The 20,831-nt window shown below is 44.2% G+C and overlaps 1 protein-coding gene across 4 annotated transcripts in view; it reads left to right on the forward strand.

Annotated features, from left to right (window-relative positions):
- LOC146797056 (uncharacterized) overlaps positions 1-20,831 on the forward strand; it is a 190,852-nt gene that overhangs the window by 105,644 nt on the left and 64,377 nt on the right. The gene's annotated exons all lie outside the window — the stretch shown is intronic.

Below are 20,831 nucleotides of genomic sequence, written 5' to 3' on the forward strand. Positions count from 1 at the left end.
GCCTTTAACTATATACCAAAGGAGGCGTAGAAATAATTTTGCGAAATATAAATAATACTGCCATTTTTAGGTCTCCACCTGGCGAAAGCAGTGCATGCGCGTCTCTCGTCATACGAGGGCTTCTTGGAATCGATACGATTCCAGAAGTCGTGTCACGGTTCCGCCTCCAATTTTGATTGGTGCACGTCGTTATGCGTCATGGATAATGCAAAACACAGTTGTAATGATTGCACCGGAGGCAATCATTACACTGAGGGTTGCCACCCTGTCCGCTTTTGGCCCCACCCACCAGGATTTGATCTTTTACTTGCTGCGGGAGACAGTGTCTCTTAATTAGCCGCTAAGCACTATTTTTTCGTATTACTGCGTTTGCCTTCAACAATGGCTGACGCGCTTTTCTTTTCTCTGTTCTCGACTTGCACACTAAAGGGCTGCCTTTGAACCCCGCAATCCCCCTTATCTGCGAATCGCTGTAGAAAAGACCAACATTAAGCAAGTTTCATGTTTATTTGATGGATGGCGGTCCTTCGATCTGTGGCACTGTAGGAGTTTGTGACTGGAAAGCTACCTTGATTTAAGATTAACAACAGCTGATGGGTTAAACCACCTCCCTGTAGAAGTTTACTATTACCATGCAAATCCGGAAGTGACAAATGTTTGGAGTTGAAGACCATTATCGCATGCATGTTGAAGTGTTTGTTTTCAATGTCCTTTTCCTTCCCTCGAGTTACTTTCCTTCTTATGTGAAACCGAGAATAACTGGAGTGGTATCTAAGAAATAAATGAAGAGCGACTAATGCTACTGAAACCGTAAAGTGTGCCGTGTTACTATTGCCTGTAAACTATTATTGCGGTGTAGCCTCGTGTACCTAAGTAGGTTGTTATACAGTCACGTCCATCCATCAGGAGGCTTTCATTTCCGTAGCCCCTGTTGCCATCAGTTAGTGTTCGAAAATGTTGAATCCAAAGCCGTGCTTCTTCCCAAGATTATTATTTTAAAAACACGCACCATTTTTCAGAAGGATTAGGCCAAAAACAAATTCACATACAGTGCTTCCAAGTTTTAAAATGTAAATATGTTCCCTCAAAATTATTGAATGTGCCTTCCGTTAAAACCAATGTCGTTTACTCAGTCTGCATTATGGTTTGTTGCGCTTTTACATAGATATTTTGGAAAAGCTAGAATAATATTCTGGGGAGGTGAGGTGAGGGGGAACCTGTATTACGTCAAGTTCCGTTGGGCAATAGAAACGCTTAATTCTAGTGCTGTACTTCACCTTTTTTGGACACTACTGTTAATGTGGCACAGGGGCACACAATATCTGCCCGGGGTCACACAGTTTAAGAAGGCGAGGGTGCTAAGATTAGAGTTTACTTTATGTGGTTCTGCAACCGACAGCTCAGCTGTAAGCCAAGCCTACGACTCTTCATAATTCTCCCACTATGTGTCCTTCACATCTAACATGGGCTTCAATTGGAATTCCATAGAGCATATTATCAAGCCCATTATCGCCGTTTTAGCCGCAGTTTTCTGCCGCTAAACTGGCGATAATTGTATCGCCTGTCTTGATAATATGCCCCTTAGTGCTGACCGTTCAGCCGTCTGCTCAGAGCCGCCCACGTTTACTGAATATGACATTGTTAACAGACGTGGTATTTGTAGGAGTGAAATAATAAACAGTGGCGTCCTACTGTGCTATACGAGGAAACACGCCTTTCCCTTCATGCGGCGATCTCTTTAATCTGCGTCATATTGAGAGAAGAGTGCTTTCCATTTTTTTTTTTATCATGCGTTTTCCTTTGCTCCTATCTTGAACTTCTGTAACATAACCGGAAATGTTTCCATTATGATTACGTGGAGTTCTTCTTTTTTCATCCTCTGATTGTGTTGTCCCAGTTCACCAATTAGATCATAATTGGCCTGTTGTCATGTAACTGAACCTTTGCTGTAAACGACGGAAGCACAGGAGATGCCTGTCTTCCACTCTTCGGAATAGCCTCTGTCAATTCGCCTCTTCCCAAAGAGAACAAGCATTAAAAATGCAACAGGTCTCGCATTTCATTAAGTTAAAGCCATTTGCTTTGCTATACAATACCATTAGCAAGCAAATGGCTTTAACTTAATCAAAGGCGAGACCTATTGCATTTTCAATGCTTGTTCGATATAGCCTCTAGGCAGGTGTGCCGCTTCAGGGAGCTATACCGTTGAACTTGTAGCATTTCAGACTCAGAGCCAGTCCAGGGAGGACCTGGCTTGGCAGTTCGGGCTGGACTGTTCCCATGAGGCACAGGGTCGAGAATGATTTGCATATGGCCGGGTCTAAACTGGGGTGGCATGGTGAGCAAGAGAATGATGGATTCAACCCAGATCTCTTGACTGGGGGTGAATGTTTTGATTTGTTCTGCATTTCGTCCATCAACCGTGTGTCTTTTGCTTTCATTACGAAGTCAGCGGCAAGTATTTTTATTATGGTTACTTGTGGTTGGTGGATGGGAAGTTAAATCTTTGTATTTATTCTTAAGAACATAAAACATGGAAATTAAGTTTTCTTATGAATGACTCCACGGAGTGCCAGCTCTGCTGATTCACCGGATTGCGAGCTTCAAAATGTTGTCCCATAAGTAGCTGTAGGTTAATATATTTGCCAGTTATATACATTCTTTAACATTTCAATCACGCGGTGATGTTCATTTGAACTCAGTTGTAAAGTGCATTTTGCTAGGCACATGGGCAAAACTTTGTTGGTTTTAATCTAGTAGGTGCCACAGTCACTGGTATTTTCTTCCTAATTTAATATACTTTTGTGTGTGCAGCCTCTCACTCTCTCTCTGCTAATCAGATGTCCTGACTGAGTAATTATGATAATTTATTAGCAGGCAGCTGAGATCATCCGCGTTAGGGCCTCTCCCATCCTATTTGCTACAGTCGGGTCCAGTGCCCGTCCATTTCTGGTGCTTTGCAGCAGTTTTAAGATCTTCTTAGAGTTTCTCGTTGCTCAAATGGGCGATATTTATATGCTTCCCTCATCTTCACTGCTTGATTTTTCTCACAGTAAGGGTCACTCATGGTAGTTGAGTGTCACTCATAATTACACTGAAATTATTAAAGTGTCACACATAGCAACCTGAAACCTTGGCAGCTATGCTCTCGGGGGACTTCTGTCCCATCTTAGGGTGCACATGTGCCCCAGCTCCAAGCATTGTCCTGGCCCCTCTCTCAGTTTCCATTACCTTTTGTTATTTTCTTCAACAACCTCCAGAGTGGGAGAATGTGGGGTGTCCCGCCTTCTCTCTTGCTGTCTTCAGAATCCTCTTCTGGTTGCTGCACAAACCCTATCACTGTGCCCTATGCAGAACCCACTTAATTAACATTCACTTAAAATAGTGCACTTTACTCCCCTCATGCAGGAAAGGTACCATTAATTTTAATAATACATCATACTAAAACATCATTATAGCAAATCTTACATTTTTTAAATCTTTCATAGCCCAAATGAGACTGGTCACAGAAAAGGGTCTAATGATTCAATATCAGAGTCGCTTCCAAACCGGATGCACAAATAGAACAGGAATTAGCATTTATAGACTATGATGAGAAAACAAAATGCACCTTTTTCCATGATGTCCCTTCCTATGCTCCTCTCTTTGATGCTGCCGAGAGACCCCTAGATTTAAAAGTAGTATAAAAAGGCCTAGCCTCAGATGCCATACTGACCTGTAAGTAAAACTGGCAGGCTCCTGGGAGAGTCGGCCGACGACAGGGGTTAGGTAAGGTATACTGGAACCAAACTTTAGGTCTCTTTGGAATTAGTGCCTTCCAACTCTTCGTTTTTTTTTCAACTTTCAAACTACATTTCAACAGGAATATCAACAAATTAATTTTCATCCACCTCATGTCATCTAGTAGAATTCTAAAGCCGGAGGCTGTACTCCCTGGATTAATTAAACCCTTTTTAGTTCATACATTAATGAGTCTGGGCAAGGAAGGGATATCTTATTACTTCCAACAAGCCCTTTCATATCTGCTGTTCATCCCCAGCTCCACTGAGAGGGCTGACGAGCACCGAGGATATCTGTCAGATCTTTCCATTAACTTTATTCAATTGATTACGTAAAAAACAAGATATCAGTAAACATTCTAATCCACAGAGTGGCATATGGAAATTTCTACTTCTTAAACTGCAGGTAAAGGTGAGATATGCCTATTTTCAACTGGCAAGTTAAAGCTTCAGACCATTCAAAACATGCAATACCGTGGACTTCCACTTCTGATGATGCAAATGACACGCTCCATTGGCCTGAGAAGTAATACCTACATATCTATAATTATTTATAAGTATGTTATTGACATGGTTAGTTTAAAAGTAAGTTGCTTTACCCCCATAGCCAACCCACCGTCAGCACAGGCGCGCAACGCCCATTGGGCTCAAAGGGCTTCAGCCCCCCCGTCGTGTGTGTCAGCCCAGCTGAGACAGCTTCCCGGGCGCACCCGAGTACTTCACAGGTCTTTAAAGGACCATTTACTTGTTAAAGAGGCTTTGTTGTGTTTTCACCCCTTCTTAGAGCCCCTGCATCTCCACTCTGCATATTGCTGGAAGAATCAGCCCCCCGCTAAATGTTTTGTACCCCCCCCCCCCCCCGAAATTTGGCTCTAGTTGCGCCTCTGCATCAACACATCAAGCACCAAGAAGGGATCATATTTGCAGCAAACACTTTAAAAATGTCACCACTCACATTTTGTTTAGGTAATTTTGTTTTCGACTCGGTGGAGGGCAGGGCGAGATACACAGGTACCCCAGGGGTGACTGTACTTTGACGAATGTGTGACTAAAAGACTGCACCAACTGCCTGACCCGTATGGTGCAAACTAGCATACCCCAGTAAAAAACGAAACTACTGGAAAACAGAAAACACAGGTGAGCGCATTAGGCCTCATTTGTTTGCAGGGAATGCGCGCTTATTCTAGAGCAGGGATACTTAAGAGTAGATATTCTAGCCCTGAAGAAGGCCTCAGACCCATGCGGGCTCACGTTGTGGGACGAAACATGTTGGCACTTTTAAGAGGGTATAACTGAATCAAAATATTCAGACATAACCCCGTTTGGTTCACGCTTTTATTCTATACCCCAGGTACCCACTGAATAAACGTGTTGTTTGGGTATACCTGGAGGTATTTTAACATCACTCATCTGGTTACCTGTATGGCCAGTTTATTCTTGTATAAGAACTCCCAAAACAACTTTGGTTGAGTCCGCCCAGGTAGTACCATCTTACCTGGGTGTGGAAAGAAGCCTATGATGAAGCATGTCACGATAAGTGAGTGAGGCGTCTGTTCCATTATATTTGGATACCTCAGACCCCGAAGATTGATTGGAGGGAGAGCAAACTACCTCTATGGGACCGCTTCCACTTTCCTTTCCTCCTTTTCCTGACAGTCTGGACATCCTTAGGGATATACGGACAACAGCAATTGCTTTTTAGGTCTCTGACCTGCGTTGCACTGCGGAGCAGTGCTCGCGCAGGCGAGAGTCCTTTTGTCCGGGGTTCAGAAATAGACCCTGGAATTGCACACGCTCGTGCATGTGCGTTTCCTTTCCAGCTCCCCCATTGGCCTTTGCGTGCGTCTTATTCTAAAAGACTGCATGCAATTGGCCCGAGGGGCGCGCATAGCTCCTCCCATGGCCTATTGGTGTCTATTACGCGTACCAAGCACGTAGTAGACACCAATAGGCCGTGGGAGGAGCTATGCTCGTGCCCAGACACAGGTGTGACGCGCGCCACTTGTTTTTCTTTACTTTTGGTATAAGCGCAGCACCCGCGCTTTACTTTTCATGTTATAAGTAAAGCGCGGGTGCCGTGATTATACCAAAAGTAAAGAAATAGATGTTTTTTCTATTCCTTTACTTTTGGTATAATCGCGGCACCCGCGCTTTACTTATAACATTAAAAGTAAAGCGTGGGTGCCGCGATTATACCAAAGGTAAAAAAAAAAATTTTTTTTCTATTTATTTTTTTAACTTTGCCCTGATAATCACCACCACCTCGGACGGTAAATTCATGGGCTAAAACTGGAGCTTGTACAATGCTCACTACACCTCAAGTGCCAGACTGGACTGTGGGCAGGCAGAACAGCAAAGCATACGCTCTGAGGAGGAGAGGGGTTGTGCCCAGGCTGCTGTTTCCCACTGAGGGAGTGTCTCCAGGTTTCTTGTATCCACAAAATGGCGGGAATGAACCTGACTCCAGAGCGGAGTCATGCCAGGACTCTGTTCTGCACACTATGCAGCCGGACGCCGGAGCCTTCCCTTAATAAGATCCACAGGTGCTCGATAAGATCACACAAGTGTTGTTCTTGCACGGCTTGTCTCGCCAAGCTCACGACCTCACACGGGAGATTGATCAAATCACGCAGGACGCCAAGTTCCATAAAATCACACCGGTTTGCGATAAAATCACACCGGTGTTTGTTAAGCCCCGCCGGACTACGATCACGGAGTTTGAAGCAATCAAACCGGCTTGGAAAGAGGTCACAATTCAACTTCTCTAATTCACTCTTGCATTCGACAGGATCACAGTTCGATGAGAGCACATTGGAATTTAATAAGACTACACTTGAACTCCTCAAACTCACTCTTGTACTCATTGAACTCACTCTTGTATTCGACAGGATCGCATTCGAGCTTAATAAGGTCACAGTTGAACTCCTCGAATTCACTCTTGCATTCGACAGGATCACAGTTCGATGAGAGCACATTGGAATTTAATAAGGCTACACTTGAACTTCTCAAACTCACTCTTGTACTCATTGAACTCACTCTTGTATTCAACAGGATCACATTCGAGCGTAATAAGGTCACAGTTGAACTCCTCGAATTCACTCTTGCATTCGACAGGATCACAGTTCGATGAGAGCTCATTGGAATTTAATAAGGCTACACTTGAAATCCTCAAACTCACTCTTGTACTCATTGAACTCACTCTTGTATTCGACAGGATCACATTCGAGCTTAATAAGGTCACAGTTGAACTCCTTGAATTCACTCTTGCATTCGACAGGATCACAGTTCGATGAGAGCACATTGGAATTTAATAAGGCTACACTTTAACTTCTCAAACTCACTCTTGTACTCATTGAACTCACTCTTGTATTCAACAGGATCACATTTGAGCGTAATAAGGTCACAGTTGAACTCCTCGAATTCACTCTTGCATTCGACAGGATCACAGTTCGATGAGAGCTCATTGGAATTTAATAAGGCTACACTTGAAATCCTCAAACTCACTCTTGTACTCATTGAACTCACTCTTGTATTCGACAGGAACACACTAGTGTTCGATGAGAGCACCCTAGAGTTTCATAAGGTCACCACAGTACTCATTGAACTCACTCTTGTATTCAACAAGATCACACTAGTGTTCGGTGTCAGCACATTGGAGTTTAATAAGGTCACACCGGTACTCATTGAACTCACACTTGTATTCCACAGAATCCTACTGGTGTTCAGTAAGAGCACATTAATGTTAGTAAGGTCACACCGGTACTCATTGAACTCACACATGTATTCCACAGAATCCTCCTGGTGTTGAGTGAGAGCACATTGATGTTAATAAGGTCACACCGGTACTCATTGAACTCACGCATGTATTCCACAGGATCCTACTGGTGTTGAGTAAGACATGTATTCCATAGGATCCTACTGGTGTTGAGTAAGAGCACATTGATGTTAATAAGGTCACACCGGTACTCATTGAACTCACACTTGTATTCCACCGGATCTTACTGGTGTTCAGTGAGAGCACATTGACGTAAATAAGGTCACACCGGTACTCATTGAACTCACACATGTATTCCACAGGATCCTGCTTGTGTTGAGTAAGAGCACATTGATGTTAATAAGGTCACATCGGTACTCATTGAACTCACGCATGTATTCCACAGGATCCTACTGGTGTTGAGTAAGACATGTATTCCACAGGATCCTACTGGTGTTGAGTAAGAGCACATTGATGTTAATAAGGTCACACCGGTACTCATTGAACTCACACTTGTATTCCACAGGATCCTACTGGTGTTCAGTGAGAGCACATTGACGTAAATAAGGTCACACCGGTACTCATTGAACTCACACATGTATTCCACAGGATCCTGCTTGTGTTGAGTAAGAGCACATTGATGTTAATAAGGTCACATCGGTACTCATTGAACTCACGCATGTATTCCACAGGATCCTACTGGTGTTGAGTAAGACATGTATTCCACAGGATCCTACTGGTGTTGAGTAAGAGCACATTGATGTTAATAAGGTCACACCGGTACTCATTGAACTCACACTTGTATTCCACAGGATCCTACTGGTGTTCAGTGAGAGCACATTGACGTAAATAAGGTCACACCGGTACTCATTGAACTCACACATGTATTCCACAGGATCCTACTGGGGTTCAGTGAGAGCACATTGACGTTAATAAGGTCACACCGGTACTCATTGAACTCACACATGTAGTCCACAGGATCCTACTGGGGTTCAGTGAGAGCACATTGACGTTAATAAGGTCACACCGGTACTCATTGAACTCACACATGTATTCCACAGTATCCTACTGGGATTCAGTAAGAGCACACTGACGTTAATAAGGACACACCGGTACTCATTGAACTCACACATGTATTCCACAGGATCCTACTGGTGTTCAGTGAGAGCACATTGACGTAAATAAGGTCACACCGGTACTCATTGAACTCACACATGTATTCCACAGGATCCTGCTGGTGTTTAGTAAGAGCACATTAATGTTAGTAAGGTCACACAGGTACTCATTGAACTCACACATGTATTCCACAGAATCCTACTGGTGTTGAGTGAGAGCACATTGATGTTAGTAAGGTCACACCGGTACTCATTGAACTCACGCATGTATTCCACAGGATCCTGCTTGTGTTGAGTAAGAGCACATTGATGTTAATAAGGTCACACCGGTACTCATTGAACTCACGCATGTATTCCACAGGATCCTACTGGTGTTGAGTAAGACATGTATTCCACAGGATCCTACTGGTGTTGAGTAAGAGCACATTGATGTTAATAAGGTCACACCGGTACTCATTGAACTCACACTTGTATTCCACAGGATCCTACTGGTGTTCAGTGAGAGCACATTGACGTAAATAAGGTCACACCACTACTCATTGAACTCACACTTGTATTCCACAGAATCCTGCTGGTGTTCAGTAAGAGCACATTAATGTTAGTAAGGTCACACCGGTACTCATTGAACTCACACATGTATTCCACAGAATCCTCCTGGTGTTGAGTGAGAGCACATTGATGTTAGTAAGGTCACACCGGTACTCATTGAACTCACGCATGTATTCCACAGGATCCTGCTTGTGTTGAGTAAGAGCACATTGATGTTAATAAGGTCACACCGGTACTCATTGAACTCACGCATGTATTCCACAGGATCCTACTGGTGTTGAGTAAGACATGTATTCCACAGGATCCTACTGGTGTTGAGTAAGAGCACATTGATGTTAATAAGGTCACACCGGTACTCATTGAACTCACACTTGTATTCCACCGGATCTTACTGGTGTTCAGTGAGAGCACATTGACGTAAATAAGGTCACACCGGTACTCATTGAACTCACACATGTATTCCACAGGATCCTGCTTGTGTTGAGTAAGAGCACATTGATGTTAATAAGGTCACACCGGTACTCATTGAACTCATGCATGTATTCCACAGGATCCTACTGGTGTTGAGTAAGACATGTATTCCACAGGATCCTACTGGTGTTGAGTAAGAGCACATTGATGTTAATAAGGTCACACCGGTACTCATTGAACTCACACTTGTATTCCACAGGATCCTACTGGTGTTCAGTGTGAGCACATTGACGTAAATAAGGTCACACCGGTACTCATTGAACTCACACATGTATTCCACAGGATCCTACTGGGGTTCAGTGAGAGCACATTGACGTTAATAAGGTCACACCGGTACTCATTGAACTCACACATGTATTCCACAGGATCCTACTGGGGTTCAGTGAGAGCACATTGACGTTAATAAGGTCACACCGGTACTCATTGAACTCACACATGTATTCCACAGGATCCTACTGGGGTTCAGTGAGAGCACATTGACGTTAATAAGGTCACACCGGTACTCATTGAACTCACACATGTATTCCACAGGATCCTACTGGGATTCAGTAAGAGCACACTGACGTTAATAAGGACACACCGGTACTCATTGAACTCACACATGTATTCCACAGGATCCTACTGGTGTTGAGTGAGAGCACATTGATGTTAGTAAGGTCACACCGGTACTCATTGAACTCACGCATGTATTCCACAGGATCCTGCTTGTGTTGAGTAAGAGCACATTGATGTTAATAAGGTCACACCGGTACTCATTGAACTCACGCATGTATTCCACAGGATCCTACTGGTGTTGAGTAAGACATGTATTCCACAGGATCCTACTGGTGTTGAGTAAGAGCACATTGATGTTAATAAGGTCACACCGGTACTCATTGAACTCACACTTGTATTCCACAGGATCCTACTGGTGTTCAGTGAGAGCACATTGACGTAAATAAGGTCACACCGCTACTCATTGAACTCACACTTGTATTCCACAGAATCCTGCTGGTGTTCAGTAAGAGCACATTAATGTTAGTAAGGTCACACCGGTACTCATTGAACTCACACATGTATTCCACAGAATCCTCCTGGTGTTGAGTGAGAGCACATTGATGTTAGTAAGGTCACACCGGTACTCATTGAACTCACGCATGTATTCCACAGGATCCTGCTTGTGTTGAGTAAGAGCACATTGATGTTAATAAGGTCACACCGGTACTCATTGAACTCACGCATGTATTCCACAGGATCCTACTGGTGTTGAGTAAGACATGTATTCCACAGGATCCTACTGGTGTTCAGTGAGAGCACATTGACGTAAATAAGGTCACACCGCTACTCATTGAACTCACACTTGTATTCCACAGAATCCTGCTGGTGTTCAGTAAGAGCACATTAATGTTAGTAAGGTCACACCGGTACTCATTGAACTCACACATGTATTCCACAGAATCCTCCTGGTGTTGAGTGAGAGCACATTGATGTTAGTAAGGTCACACCGGTACTCATTGAACTCACGCATGTATTCCACAGGATCCTGCTTGTGTTGAGTAAGAGCACATTGATGTTAATAAGGTCACACCGGTACTGATTGAACTCACGCATGTATTCCACAGGATCCTACTGGTGTTAAGTAAGACATGTATTCCACAGGATCCTACTGGTGTTGAGTAAGAGCACATTGATGTTAATAAGGTCACACCGGTACTCATTGAACTCACACTTGTATTCCACCGGATCTTACTGGTGTTCAGTGAGAGCACATTGACGTAAATAAGGTCACACCGGTACTCATTGAACTCACACATGTATTCCACAGGATCCTGCTTGTGTTGAGTAAGAGCACATTGATGTTAATAAGGTCACACCGGTACTCATTGAACTCACGCATGTATTCCACAGGATCCTACTGGTGTTGAGTAAGACATGTATTCCACAGGATCCTACTGGTGTTGAGTAAGAGCACATTGATGTTAATAAGGTCACACCGGTACTCATTGAACTCACACTTGTATTCCACAGGATCCTACTGGTGTTCAGTGAGAGCACATTGACGTAAATAAGGTCACACCGGTACTCATTGAACTCACACATGTATTCCACAGGATCCTACTGGGGTTCAGTGAGAGCACATTGACGTTAATAAGGTCACACCGGTACTCATTGAACTCACACATGTATTCCACAGGATCCTACTGGGGTTCAGTGAGAGCACATTGACGTTAATAAGGTCACACCGGTACTCATTGAACTCACACATGTATTCCACAGGATCCTACTGGTGTTCAGTAAGAGCACATTGACGTAAATAAGGTCACACCGGTACTCATTGAACTCACACATGTATTCCACAGGATCCTGCTGGTGTTCAGTAAGAGCACATTAATGTTAGTAAGGTCACACCGGTACTCATTGAACTCACACATGTATTCCACAGAATCCTACTGGTGTTGAGTGAGAGCACGTTGATGTTAGTAAGGTCACACCGGTACTCACTGAACTCACGCATGTATTCCACAGGATCCTGCTTGTGTTGAGTAAGAGCACATTGATGTTAATAAGGTCACATCGGTACTCATTGAACTCACGCATGTATTCCACAGGATCCTACTGGTGTTGAGTAAGACATGTATTCCACAGGATCCTACTGGTGTTGAGTGAGAGCACATTGACGTAAATAAGGTCACACCGGTACTCATTGAACTCACACATGTATTCCACAGGATCCTGCTTGTGTTGAGTAAGAGCACATTGATGTTAATAAGGTCACATCGGTACTCATTGAACTCACGCATGTATTCCACAGGATCCTACTGGTGTTGAGTAAGACATGTATTCCACAGGATCCTACTGGTGTTGAGTAAGAGCACATTGATGTTAATAAGGTCACACCGGTACTCATTGAACTCACACTTGTATTCCACAGGATCCTACTGGTGTTCAGTGAGAGCACATTGACGTAAATAAGGTCACACCGGTACTCATTGAACTCACACTTGTATTCCACAGGATCCTACTGGTGCTCAGTGAGAGCACATTGACGTAAATAAGGTCACACCGGTACTCATTGAACTCACACATGTATTCCACAGGATCCTACTGGGGTTCAGTAAGAGCACATTGACGTAAATAAGGTCACACCTGTACTCATTGAACTCACACATGTATTCCACAGGATCCTACTGGGGTTCAGTGAGAGCACATTGACGTTAATAAGGTCACACCGGTACTCATTGAACTCACACATGTATTCCACAGGATCCTACTGGTGTTCAGTGAGAGCACATTGACGTTAATAAGGTCACACCGGTACTCGTTGAACTCACACATGTATTCCACAGGATCCTACTGGTGTTCAGTGAGAGCACATTGACGTTAATAAGGTCACACCGGTACTCGTTGAACTCACACTTGTATTCCACAGGATCCTGCTGGTGTTCAGTGAGAGCACATTGACGTTAATAAGGTCACACCAGTACTCGTTGCACTCACACATGTATTCCACAGGATCCTGCTGGGGTTCAGTGAGAGCACATTGGCGTTAATAAGGTCACACCGGTACTCATTGCACTCACACATGTATTCCACAGGATCCTACTGGTGTTCAGTGAGAGCACATTGGCGTTAATAAGGTCACACCGGTACTCATTGCACTCACACATGTATTCCTCAGGATCCTACTGGGGTTCAGTAAGAGCACACTGACGTTAATAAGGTCACACCGGTACTCATTGAACTCACACTTGTATTCCACAGGATCCTGCTGGTGTTCAGTGAGAGCACATTGACGTAAATAAGGTCACACCGGTACTCATTGAACTCACACATGTATTCCACAGGATCCTACTGGGGTTCAGTAAGAGCACACTGACGTTAATAAGGTCACACCGGTACTCATTGCACTCACACATGTATTCCACAGAATCCTACTGGGGTTCAGTAAGAGCACATTGGCGTTAACAAGGTCACACCGGTACTCATTGAACTCACACATGTATTCCACAGAATCCTGCTGGTGTTGTGTAAGAGCACATTGATGTAAATAAGGTCACACCGGTACTCATTGCACTCACACATGTATTCCACAGAATCCTACTGGGGTTCAGAAAGAGCACACTGACGTTAATAAGGCCACCGGTACTCATTGAACTCACACTTGTATTCCACAGGATCCTACTGGTGTTCAGTGAGAGCACATTGACGTAAATAAGGTCACACCGGTACTCATTGCACTCACACATGTATTCCACAGAATCCTACTGGGGTTGAGTAAGAGCACACTGACGTTAATAAGGTCACCGGTACTCATTGCACTCACACATGTATTCCACAGGATCCTACTGGTGTTCAGTGTGAGAACATTGACGTAAATAAGGTCACACCGGTACTCATTGAACTCACACATGTATTCCACAGGATCCTGCTGGTTTTCAGTAAGAGCGCATTAATGTTAGTAAGGTCACACCGGTACTCATTGCACTCACACATGTATTCAACAGAATCCTACTGGTGTTCGGTAAGAGCACATTGATGTTAATAAGGTCACACCGGTACTCATTGAACTCACACTTGTATTCCACAGGATCCTACTGGTGTTCAGTGAGAGCACATTGACGTAAATAAGGTCACACCGGTACTCATTGAACTCACACATGTATTCCACGGGATCCTGCTTGTGTTGAGTAAGAGCACATTGATGTTAATAAGGTCACACCGGTACTCATTGAACTCATGCATGTATTCCACAGGATCCTACTGGTGTTGAGTGAGACATGTATTCCACAGGATCCTACTGGTGTTGAGTAAGAGCGCATTGATGTTAATAAGGTCACACCGGTACTCATTGAACTCACACTTGTATTCCACAGGATCCTTCTGGTGCTCAGTGAGAGCACATTGACGTAAATAAGGTCACACCGGTACTCATTGAACTCACACATGTATTCCACAGGATCCTACTGGGGTTCAGTAATAGCACATTGACGTAAATAAGGTCACACCGGTACTCATTGAACTCACACATGTATTCCACAGGATCCTACTGGGGTTCAGTGAGAGCACATTGACGTTAATAAGGTCACACCGGTACTCATTGAACTCACACATGTACTCCACAGGATCCTACTGGTGTTGAGTAAGAGCACATTGACGTTAATAAGGTCACACCGGTACTCATTGAACTCACACTTGTATTCCACAGGATCCTACTGGTGTTCAGTGAGAGCACATTGACGTAAATAAGGTCACACCGGTATTCATTGAACTCACACATGTATTCCACAGGATCCTGCTGGTGTTCAGTAAGAGCACATTAATGTTAGTAAGGTCACACCGGTACTCATTGAACTCACACATGTATTCCACAGAATCCTACTGGTGTTGAGTGAGAGCACGAAGATGTTAGTAAGGTCACACCGGTACTCATTGAACTCACGCATGTATTCCACAGGATCCTGCTTGTGTTGAGTAAGAGCACATTGATGTTAATAAGGTCACACCGGTACTCATTGAACTCACGCATGTATTCCACAGGATCCTACTGGTGTTGAGTAAGACATGTATTCCACAGGATCCTACTGGTGTTGAGTAAGAGCACATTGATGTTAATAAGGTCACACCGGTACTCATTGAACTCACACTTGTATTCCACAGGATCCTACTGGTGTTCAGTGAGAGCACATTGACGTAAATAAGGTCACACCGGTACTCATTGAACTCACACATGTATTCCACAGGATCCTGCTTGTGTTGAGTAAGAGCACATTGATGTTAATAAGGTCACATCGGTACTCATTGAACTCACGCATGTATTCCACAGGATCCTACTGGTGTTGAGTAAGACATGTATTCCACAGGATCCTACTGGTGTTGAGTAAGAGCACATTGATTTTAATAAGGTCACACCGGTACTCATTGAACTCACACATGTATTCCACAGGATCCTACTGGGGTTCAGTGAGAGCACATTGACGTTAATAAGGTCACACCGGTACTCATTGAACTCACACATGTATTCCACAGGATCCTACTGGTGTTCAGTGAGAGCACATTGACGTTAATAAGGTCACACCGGTACTCGTTGAACTCACACTTGTATTCCACAGGATCCTGCTGGTGTTCAGTGAGAGCACATTGACGTTAATAAGGTCACACCAGTACTCGTTGCACTCACACATGTATTCCACAGGATCCTGCTGGGGTTCAGTGAGAGCACATTGGCGTTAATAAGGTCACACCGGTACTCATTGCACTCACACATGTATTCCACAGGATCCTACTGGTGTTCAGTGAGAGCACATTGGCGTTAATAAGGTCACACCGGTACTCATTGCACTCACACATGTATTCCACAGGATCCTACTGGGGTTCAGTAAGAGCACACTGACGTTAATAAGGTCACACCGGTACTCATTGAACTCACACTTGTATTCCACAGGATCCTGCTGGTGTTCAGTGAGAGCACATTGACGTAAATAAGGTCACACCGGTACTCATTGAACTCACACATGTATTCCACAGGATCCTACTGGGGTTCAGTAAGAGCACACTGACGTTAATAAGGTCACACCGGTACTCATTGCACTCACACATGTATTCCACAGAATCCTACTGGGGTTCAGTAAGAGCACACTGACGTTAATAAGGTCACACCGGTACTCATTGAACTCACACATGTATTCCACAGGATCCTACTGGGGTTCAGTAAGAGCACACTGACGTTAATAAGGTCACACCGGTACTCATTGCACTCACACATGTATTCCACAGAATCCTACTGGGGTTCAGTAAGAGCACATTGACGTTAACAAGGTCACACCGGTACTCATTGAACTCACACATGTATTCCACAGAATCCTGCTGGTGTTGAGTAAGAGCACATTGATGTAAATAAGGTCACACCGGTACTCATTGCACTCACACATGTATTCCACAGAATCCTACTGGGGTTCAGTAAGAGCACACTGACGTTAATAAGGTCACCGGTACTCATTGCACTCATTGCACTCACACATGTATTCCACAGGATCCTGCTGGTTTTCAGTAAGAGCGCATTAATGTTAGTAAGGTCACACCGGTACTCATTGCACTCACACATGTATTCAACAGAATCCTACTGGTGTTCGGTGAGAGCACATTGATGTTAATAAGGTCACACCGGTACTCATTGAACTCACACTTGTATTCCACAGGATCCTACTGGTGTTCAGTGAGAGCACATTGACGTAAATAAGGTCACACCGGTACTCATTGAACTCACACATGTATTCCACGGGATCCTGCTTGTGTTGAGTAAGAGCACATTGATGTTAATAAGGTCACACCGGTACTCATTGAACTCACGCATGTATTCCACAGGATCCTAATGGTGTTGAGTGAGGCATGTATTCCACAGGATCCTACTGGTGTTGAGTAAGAGCGCATTGATGTTAATAAGGTCACACCGGTACTCATTGAACTCACACTTGTATTCCACAGGATCCTTCTGGTGCTCAGTGAGAGCACATTGACGTAAATAAGGTCACACCGGTACTCATTGAACTCACACATGTATTCCACAGGATCCTACTGGGGTTCAGTAAGAGCACATTGACGTAAATAAGGTCACACCTGTACTCATTGAACTCACACATGTATTCCACAGGATCCTACTGGGGTTCAGTGAGAGCACATTGACGTTAATAAGGTCACACCGGTACTCATTGAACTCACACATGTACTCCACAGGATCCTACTGGTGTTGAGTAAGAGCACATTGACGTTAATAAGGTCACACCGGTACTCATTGAACTCACACTTGTATTCCACAGGATCCTACTGGTGTTCAGTGAGAGCACATTGACGTAAATAAGGTCACACCGGTACTCATTGAACTCACACATGTATTCCACAGGATCCTACTGGGGTTCAGTGAGAGCACATTGACGTTAATAAGGTCACACCGGTACTCATTGAACTCACACATGTATTCCACAGGATCCTACTGGGGTTCAGTGAGAGCACATTGACGTTAATAAGGTCACACCGGTACTCATTGAACTCACACATGTATTCCACAGGATCCTACTGGGGTTCAGTGAGAGCACATTGACGTTAATAAGGTCACACCGGTACTCATTGAACTCACACATGTATTCCACAGGATCCTACTGGTGTTCAGTGAGAGCACATTAACGTAAATAAGGTCACACCGGTACTCATTGAACTCACACATGTATTCCACAGGATCCTGCTGGTGTTCAGTAAGAGCACATTAATGTTAGTAAGGTCACACCGGTACTCATTGAACTCACACATGTATTCCACAGAATCCTACTGGTGTTGAGTGAGAGCACGAAGATGTTAGTAAGGTCACACCGGTACTCATTGAACTCACGCATGTATTCCACAGGATCCTGCTTGTGTTGAGTAAGAGCACATTGATGTTAATAAGGTCACATCGGTACTCATTGAACTCACGCATGTATTCCACAGGATCCTACTGGTGTTGAGTAAGACATGTATTCCACAGGATCCTACTGGTGTTGAGTAAGAGCACATTGATTTTAATAAGGTCACACCGGTACTCATTGAACTCACACATGTATTCCACAGGATCCTACTGGGGTTCAGTGAGAGCACATTGACGTTAATAAGGTCACACCGGTACTCATTGAACTCACACATGTATTCCACAGGATCCTACTGGTGTTCAGTGAGAGCACATTGACGTTAATAAGGTCACACCGGTACTCGTTGAACTCACACATGTATTCCACAGGATCCTACTGGTGTTCAGTGAGAGCACATTGACGTTAATAAGGTCACACCGGTACTCGTTGAACACACACTTGTATTCCACAGGATCCTGCTGGTGTTCAGTGAGAGCACATTGACGTTAATAAGGTCACACCAGTACTCGTTGCACTCACACATGTATTCCACAGGATCCTGCTGGGTTTCAGTGAGAGCACATTGGCGTTAATAAGGTCACACCGGTACTCATTGCACTCACACATGTATTCCACAGGATCCTACTGGTGTTCAGTGAGAGCACATTGGCGTTAATAAGGTCACACCGGTACTCATTGCACTCACACATGTATTCCACAGGATCCTACTGGGGTTCAGTAAGAGCACACTGACGTTAATAAGGTCACACCGGTACTCATTGAACTCACACTTGTATTCCACAGGATCCTGCTGGTGTTCAGTGAGAGCACATTGACGTAAATAAGGTCACACCGGTACTCATTGAACTCACACATGTATTCCACAGGATCCTACTGGGGTTCAGTAAGAGCACACTGACGTTAATAAGGTCACACCGGTACTCATTGCACTCACACATGTATTCCACAGAATCCTACTGGGGTTCAGTAAGAGCACACTGACGTTAATAAGGTCACACCGGTACTCATTGAACTCACACATGTATTCCACAGGATCCTACTGGGGTTCAGTAAGAGCACACTGACGTTAATAAGGTCACACCGGTACTCATTGCACTCACACATGTATTCCACAGAATCCTACTGGGGTTCAGTAAGAGCACATTGACGTTAACAAGGTCACACCAGTACTCATTGAACTCACACATGTATTCCACAGAATCCTGCTGGTGTTGAGTAAGAGCACATTGATGTAAATAAGGTCACACCGGTACTCATTGCACTCACACATGTATTCCACAGAATCCTACTGGGGTTCAGTAAGAGCACACTGACGTTAATAAGGTCACCGGTACTCATTGCACTCATTGCACTCACACATGTATTCCACAGGATCCTGCTGGTTTTCAGTAAGAGCGCATTAATGTTAGTAAGGTCACACCGGTACTCATTGCACTCACACATGTATTCAACAGAATCCTACTGGTGTTCGGTGAGAGCACATTGATGTTAATAAGGTCACACCGGTACTCATTGAACTCACACTTGTATTCCACAGGATCCTACTGGTGTTCAGTGAGAGCACATTGACGTAAATAAGGTCACACCGGTACTCATTGAACTCACACATGTATTCCACGGGATCTTGCTTGTGTTGAGTAAGAGCACATTGATGTTAATAAGGTCACACCGGTACTCATTGAACTCACGCATGTATTCCACAGGATCCTACTGGTGTTGAGTGAGACATGTATTCCACAGGATCCTACTGGTGTTGAGTAAGAGCGCATTGATGTTAATAAGGTCACACCGGTACTCATTGAACTCACACTTGTATTCCACAGGATCCTTCTGGTGCTCAGTGAGAGCACATTGACGTAAATAAGGTCACACCGGTACTCATTGAACTCACACATGTATTCCACAGGATCCTACTGGGGTTCAGTAAGAGCACATTGACGTAAATAAGGTCACACCTGTACTCATTGAACTCACACATGTATTCCACAGGATCCTACTGGGGTTCAGTGAGAGCACATTGACGTTAATAAGGTCACACCGGTACTCATTGAACTCACACATGTACTCCACAGGATCCTACTGGTGTTGAGTAAGAGCACATTGACGTTAATAAGGTCACACCGGTACTCATTGAACTCACACTTGTATTCCACAGGATCCTACTGGTGTTCAGTGAGAGCACATTGACGTAAATAAGGTCACACCGGTACTCATTGAACTCACACATGTATTCCACAGGATCCTACTGGGGTTCAGTGAGAGCACATTGACGTTAATAAGGTCACACCGGTACTCATTGAACTCACACATGTATTCCACAGGATCCTACTGGGGTTCAGTGAGAGCACATTGACGTTAATAAGGTCACACCGGTACTCATTGAACTCACACATGTATTCCACAGGATCCTACTGGGGTTCAGTGAGAGCACATTGACGTTAATAAGGTCACACCGGTACTCATTGAACTCACACTTGTATTCCACAGGATCCTGCTGGTGTTCAGTGAGAGCACATTGACGTTAATAAGGTCACACCAGTACTCGTTGCACTCACACATGTATTCCACAGGATCCTGCTGGGGTTCAGTGAGAGCACATTGGCGTTAATAAGGTCACACCGGTACTCATTGCACTCACACATGTATTCCACAGGATCCTACTGGGGTTCAGTAAGAGCACACTGACGTTAATAAGGTCACACCGGTACTCGTTGAACTCACACTTGTATTCCACAGGATCCTGCTGGTGTTCAGTGAGAGCACATTGACGTTAATAAGGTCACACCAG

The sequence above is a fragment of the Triturus cristatus genome, chromosome 10, assembly GCF_964204655.1.
Source record: "Triturus cristatus chromosome 10, aTriCri1.1, whole genome shotgun sequence".
In the NCBI taxonomy this organism is placed as follows: Eukaryota; Metazoa; Chordata; class Amphibia; order Caudata; family Salamandridae; genus Triturus; species Triturus cristatus.